The sequence below is a fragment of the Bubalus bubalis genome, chromosome 2, assembly GCF_019923935.1.
Source record: "Bubalus bubalis isolate 160015118507 breed Murrah chromosome 2, NDDB_SH_1, whole genome shotgun sequence".
NCBI lineage: Eukaryota > Metazoa > Chordata > Mammalia > Artiodactyla > Bovidae > Bubalus > Bubalus bubalis.
This window is the reverse complement of record NC_059158.1, coordinates 100,713,869-100,721,299: the sequence shown is the minus strand read 5'-3', so window position 1 is coordinate 100,721,299 and position 7,431 is coordinate 100,713,869.

Genomic DNA, 7,431 nt, shown 5'->3' with positions numbered 1-7,431 from the left:
TCCCTGGTGGCTCAGTGGTAAAGAATCCACCTGCTATTCAGGAGACATAGGTTTGATCCCCGATCCAGGAAGATCCCACATACCACAGAGCAACTAAGTCCATGTGCCCCAACTACTGAGCCTGTGCTCTAGAGCCCAGGAACTGCAACTACTGAACTCCGAGGGCCCTGGATCCTGTGCTCCACAAGAGAAACCACCGCAATGATAAGCCCTCGCACCACAGCTAGAGAGCAGCCCCTGCGCGCTGCAACTGGAGAAAAGCCTATGTGTAGCAACAAAGACCCCGCACAAACATAAATACATAAATATAAAAAACAAAATGGAAACACTGCCCACTTTAATTTTCGTTATTTATAGCTGTGCTGTGTCTTCGTTGCCTCGCCTACGCTCTTCTCTAGTTTCAGCTAGCAGGGGCTACTCTCTAGTTGCAGTGGCTTTGTTTGTCCTGGAGCACAGGCTTGAGGCACTCAGACTTCAGTGTTTTTAACATATGGGCTCCGTAGTTATGGTTCATGGGCCCTAGAGAGCACAGGCTTCGGTAGCTGTGGCAGGCGGGCTCATTAGTTTGGCAAGCTCAGTAGTTGTGGTGATGGGCTTAGCTGTTTTGCAGTATGTGGAATCCTCCTGGACCAGGAATTGAATCCATGTCCCCTGCATTGGCAGGCAGCTTCTTATCCACTGTACCACTAAGGAAGTCCAAGGATATTCTTTAAAAGAAATTATTTGGTCTCCAAGTATGTGGTAGTGAAAAATCCAACAACTATTAGTAAAGTTTGGTTGGAGTTGTTCAGTCGCTCAGTCGTGTCTGAGTCTTCACGACCCCATGGACTCCAGCACACCAGGCTTCCCTGTCCCTCAATATCTTCTGGAGTTTGCTCAAATTTATGTCCATTGAGTTAGATGATGCTATCCAATCATCTAATCCTCTGTCACCCCCTTCTCCTCCTGCCTTCAATCTTTCCCATTATCATGGTCTTTTCCAATGAGTCAACTCTTCACATCAGATGGCCAAAGTATTGGAGCTTCAGCATCAGTTCTGTCAATGAATATTCAGGGTTGATTTCCTTTAGGATTAACTGGTTCGATCTTCTTGCTGTCCAAGGGACTCTCAAGAGTCTTCTCCATCAGCACAATTCAAAAGCTTTAATTCTTCAGTGTTCAGCCTTCTTTATGATTCAACTCTCATATCCATACATGACTCCTGGAAAAATCATAGCTTTGACTATACAGACCTTTGCAGGCAAAGTAATGTCTCTGCTTTTTAATACACTGTCTAGGTTTGTCATAGCCTTCCTTCCAAGGAACAAGCATCTTTTAATTTCATGTCTGTAGTCACCGTCCATAGTGATTTTGGAACCCAAGAAAATAAATTCTGTCACTATCTCCACTTTTCCCCCTTCTATTTGCCATGAAGTGATGGGACTGGATGCCACAATCTTCATTTTCTGAATATTCAGTGTTAAGCCAGCTTTTTCACTCTCCTCTTTCACTCTCATCAAGAGGCTCTTTAGTTCCTCTTCACTTTCTGCCATTAGAGTGGTACCATCTACATATCTGAGGTTGTTGATATTTCTCCTGGCAATCTTGATTCCAGCTTGATTCATCCAGACTGGCATTTCACATGAGGCACTCTGAATATAAGTTAAATAAGCAGGGTGACAATATACAGCCTTGATGTACTCCTTTCCCAATTTGGAACCAGTCCACTGTTCCATGTCCAGTTCTAACTGTTGCTTCTTGACCTGCGTATAGATTTCTCAGGAGACAGGTAAAGTGGTCTAGTATTCCCGTATCTTTAAGAATTTTCCAGTTTGTTGTGATCCACACAGTCAAAGGCTTTAGCCTAGTCAATGAAGCAGAAGTATATGTTTTTCTGGAATTCCCTTGCTTTCTCTATGATCCAACAAACATTGGCAATTTGATCTCTGGTTCCTCTGCCTTTTCTAAACCCAATTTGTACACCTTGAGGTTCTCAGTTCATGTACTGCTGAAGCCTAGCTTGAAGGATTTTGAGCATTAACTTGCTAGCATGTGAAATGAGCACAATTGTGCAGTAGTTTGAAGTTTTTTTGGCATTGCCCTTCTTTGGGATTGGAAGGAAAACTGACCTTTTCCAATCTTGTGGCCACTGCTGAGTTTTTGAAATTTGCTGACATACTGAGTGTAGCACTTTAGCAAAAGTATCTTTTAGGATTTGAAATAGCTCAGCTGGCATTTCATCATACCACTAGCTTCGTTTGTGCAATGGATTACCACAAATTTAGTAACTGAAAGTTTACGATCTTACAGTTCTGGAGGTTAGAAGTCTAAAATGTATCTCACTGGGCTAAAATCAAAGTGTCAGCAGAGCCACCTTCTTTTCTGGAGGCTGTAGGGGAGACTCCATTTCCTTGTGTTTTCTAGCTTCTGGAGGTCATCTGTTTTCCTTGGCTTGTAGTCCCTTCCTCCATCTTCAAACCAAACAATGGAGGGCTGCATCCTCATATCATATCTCTTTGACCCTCCTTCTGCCTCTCTCTCCTGCTCTTTTTTTTTTTTTAAACACCTTAGAGTTTATTCTTTTACATATAAGAAATTCAAAAGTGGGCTATCCATACTGGTAATGAAGTTTTACAATGACAGCAGGAATCCTTTCTTTTTTTTTTTAATTTATTTAATTGGAGGCTAATTACTTTACAATATTGTAGTGGTTTTTGCCATACATTGACATGAATCTGCCATGGGTGTACATGTGTTCCCCATCCTGAACCCCCCTTCTACCTCCTTCCCCATCCCATCCCTCAGGGTCATCCCAGTGCACCAGCCCTGAGCACCCTGTCTCATGCATCGAACCTGGACTGGGGGTCTGTTTCACATATGATAATAGACATGTTTCAATGCTATTCTCTCAGATTATCCCACCCTTGCCTTCTCCCACAGAGTCCAAAAGACTGTTCTATATATCTGTGTCTCTTTTGCTGTCTCACATATAGGGTTATCATTACCATCTTTCTAAATTCCATATTTATGTGTTAGCATACTATATTGGAATTTTTATTTCTGACTTACTTCACTCTGTATAATAGGCTCCAGTTTCATCCACCTTATTAGAACTGATTCAAATGTATTCGTTTTAATGGCTGAGTAATATTCCATTGTGTATATGTACCACAGCTTTCTTGTCCATTCATCTGCTGATGGACATCTAGGTTGCTTCCATGTCCTGGCTATTATAAACAGTGCTGTGATGAACATTGGGGTACATGTGTCTCTTTCAATTCTGGTTTCCTTCTCTCCTGCTCTTGATGACCCTTGTGATTATATTGGGCCCATCCAGAAAAAAACAGAATAATCTCCCTATTATCAGGTTAGCTGATTAGCAATATTAATTCTCCTTTGCCCTGTGGGCAACATATTTACAAGTTCCAAGGATTAGGATGTAGACATCTTTGAGGGACCATTACACTATAGATCACACCTTGGTTGCCTTCTGGAGCTCACACAAGACTTAAAGGAAGGAATGTTGTTGGGAGAAAATTCATGACACCAAAGAAAGTCACTATTTTTGAAGACTTACAAGTTTTTTATAAGGTTGCATTATGTTTTGGCTTTGTTAAGTGCATTTATGCATTTAATGCAAGTTTTTACTCTTAAGGAGGTTAAAACCCAACATAGAAATATAAAACAAACCAAATGTTTCTGTAAGAGAAGAGAACCTTTCTATTAAGGACAGAGAACATTTTATTCTTCTTTATTTTTCTGAGACCAAAGCATAGTTCCTTGCAAAAAGGAACAAATGTTTGTTTAGTGGAGAAGAGGTAGTGAGAGGGTTGATATAAAGAATAATTATATTTTATACACACATGTAAACATACATTCTGGATAGCAAAGAAGTGGATGTAAGTTAGGACAATATTTTAAAATAAAAAGGAGCTGTGGAAATAGAAAAATCTTCAGTTCCAAGACCATATTACATTATTTCAGAGGTTTCTCCAAAATAGCCAAATGAAGTAGGATTTCTATGTTTCTCTTCTAATTTTAGCGTGGTGAGGAGGGGAGTGAATCCTTCTCCCTCTTCAAAAACTGGAAACTATCAGAAAAATAAGTTCCAAGGAGACAACTTTCAATTCAGAGTGTTAATTTTTATATTTACATTAAATTACAGTGTCCTGAGGTCTCAGTAATGGGAATGTTGACAGATTCTGCAATATAGCAGCAGTACCCAGGGATTCCCACTCTCTCTCTCTCTTTCTCTTTCTTGCCCACCTTTTCCATTGTTCCTCCTTAATCCATTACCAAAAGATAATTAAGCTATTTTTTGACCAGCTTTTGATTTATGTACTCAGATAAAACTCATAAAAATAATATGATTTATTGGCCAAAAGCTATGTGATCTTTGATGGACTAGTCTGTCCTGGAACATGTCTAACAACATCTACTTTGTGTGACTCTGGACACATCCAGCTAGAGATTCTGAAGGGCGGAAACAGACACAAACCCTGCCAACCCTTCACATCTGAATCACTTGCTAACTGTGTAAAGGGCTCTGAAAGATGGCAAGGGAGAAGCAGCAGAAGGCTGGTTGTGGAGGATGCAGTGAGGGGTGTCTTGGGATACACTGCCTCTGATTGTTGCCAGAGTTTCCTTCCTCTTTGGAAAGCTCTAGGAGTGTAGCTCACTTGGTAAAGAATCCGCCCACAATGAGGGAGACCCTGGTTCAATTCTTGGGTTGAGAAGATCCTCTGGAGAAGGGAAAGGCTACCCACTCCAGTATTCTGGCCTGGAGAATTCCATGGACAGTCCACAGGGTCGCAAAGAGTAAGATAGGCCTCAGTCAGTTTCACTTTCAGGAGTATGATGGTCCCTCAGGATCATGCTCTGGATTTACATCCTGCTGAAGTCTTTTGGAGGATTTTAAAGGAAGTAAATGCTTTTGGAAATTCCTCCTATGTACGGAACCAACTGCTGGGGATCTGGAGTGGGTGAACGTCCTCACAGGTTATAGCTCACTTGACCTGATTATAGCTACCTACAGTTCTGCAGACAGCAGTCATTAGAACTGTACAAGAAAGGGGTATACACTTAGGGGTCTATGTTGTGAGCTAGCAGTTCTGAATGTAAGCCCCAAACTGCATTGCAGAACCTAACAAGCAAGATTTTTGGATTGCCTAGTGTTTTTAAAATCTCTGTAACTCATGTTTAGAATCTCATGAAAGATGCAAAACACACCTCTTTTGATACCATCTTACTTTCCCTCAGCGGATTCCTCCCCAACATGTCCTCTGCCTAGGACTGTTCCCTCCAGCAACATCTCAGCTGCACATCATCTCCACCATTTCTTTCCCATTCAAAACACACCTGTGTCCCACGCCCTCAAGGCTCTTCCCAGGTAAAACTTTTGTTCTAACAGATGCTTTCTGGGAAAATAATAAATTAACCCACAAACAGCGAAGATAAATGAAGAAATTTCAAATCTGAAAAAATATATTTGAAGACAATGGATTTGGGGAATCCCTCAAATCAAACCACATAGTTTATTAGTAGGGCAGGCCTACATGATTTTTTCCCTTATATCTCTATCTTTCATTTGTTAAAGAAACATTTATTAGCTCTTGCTAATAGCAAGGCACAGCTGGAGATGTTGAAGAGGACAGAGAACTGTTGCCTTTAAGGATTTTGCAATATGGTAGATAAGAAATGAACATAAAAAATACTATGCAGAAACATGTAAACAGAGTAAATCAGAGTATTACTTTCTAAGAGATAAGCACTACTTCCTCCTGAGAAGCAAGAGTATTTGCATATATTAAGGATCAGTTTCAGACGCTACACACATATATACTTTTCCAACTACGTACACTAGTCTCACTGGAACACAAGTGAGGCTTCACCCCATCTCTGCTTATGATATAATGGCAGTAATAGCAAGTAAAAACAGAAAGTCATCAGATGAGGGGAAAAAAGCAATTATATAGCCTATAAAAATACCAGAGTGATTTTTGTTCCTTCCTAGCTGTCACTGACTTCAAAAACAAAAGACAAATCTGTAATCTTAAAAAGAAAGCAGAGAATTAGGCACTGATTTGATTTCGTAGGAGATTAAGAACATTTTTAAAAGCATCACAGTCCTTTATTCTTCATGCACTTTGGGAAGCACAGTGAAGGGCGCCAGAGATTGTTTTTCTTAGTTTTGCTTATCTTTATGTTGCTAGGAAAAAATTAAAATATTCATCAAAAGTCCATTTGGAAATATTTACTTGTAGAGATGCAGCATCCCAGGCTTCTGGATACTTTATTGTTATAATTTCAGAAATCTCACCTGCCTAGCAGATTGCTTTGCTTGAAGTGAGAAAAAAAAAACAGTGATATCTATTTTAAGCATCATGATCCTTAATTTTTTAATCTGCTGTTCTTGATTTCTGTAATAAATCCATTCAAAGCTACACATATGCATTAAGAAGCACACAAAAATTAGCTTTTCTTTTCTCTCCAAAACATTAAAGCCTTTTTATTCTGTTTTAGAAGACTCTTCTAAGTGAGTTCTCTAAGCCAACTTGCTAACCCATACATCACAGAATATTAACATCCAGTAACTGGTATAATATCTGATATAGTTATTTCACCCATCAGGATCTCAAGGAAAAGTCACTTCTGAGCAGGGGGAGGGCCAGGGCCAGCTCTAGAAAGGGGTGGGATATTGTATTCAAGGTCTCTCTCCCTCTTTCTTTTCTTCTCCCTCCCACTCTCCCCCTCCTCTGTTTCTTTCCCATTTAAACATAGTTGAATTTTCACCAAATCTGCAGAACACTAGCAAACAGTAAGTATTAACAAATCGCTAGAAATGTCTTCGGAGAAGGCGATGGCACCCCACTCCAGTACTCTTGCCTAGAAAATCCCATGGATGGAGGAGCCTGGTAGGCTGCAGTCCATGGGGTCGCTAAGAGTCAGACACGACTGAGCGACTTCACTTTCACTTTTCACTTTCCTGCACTGGAGAAGGAAATGGCAACCCACTCCAGTGTTCTTGCCTGGAGCATCCCAGGGACGGGGAACCTGGTAGGCTGCCGTCTATGGGGTTGCACAGAGTCGGACACAACTGAAGCGACTTAGCAGCAGCAGCAGAAATGTCTTAAGACTGACAAAGATAAATATATTTTGAAATATATTCTGGAAACGCATCTCTGATCCACATGCTCCTTTATATGTCCCAAAACCAAGACATGTCAGCAATGGTCCTAAGTAGGTTCTGAAGTGGATGTATCTGTCCAAAGTTATTCATCAGAGAAGAAAAGTTAACTTTCTGGATCACTAAATTTTAAAAACCATCTCTCTCTCTCACTCTGGATAAAAAACATAATAAATGAACATCTTGACAATACGGTACAGAAAGTGATAAGGATCTGTAAATGTCTCCCTATTTCTGTGTATGAATACACTTGCCTGTTTGAGAAA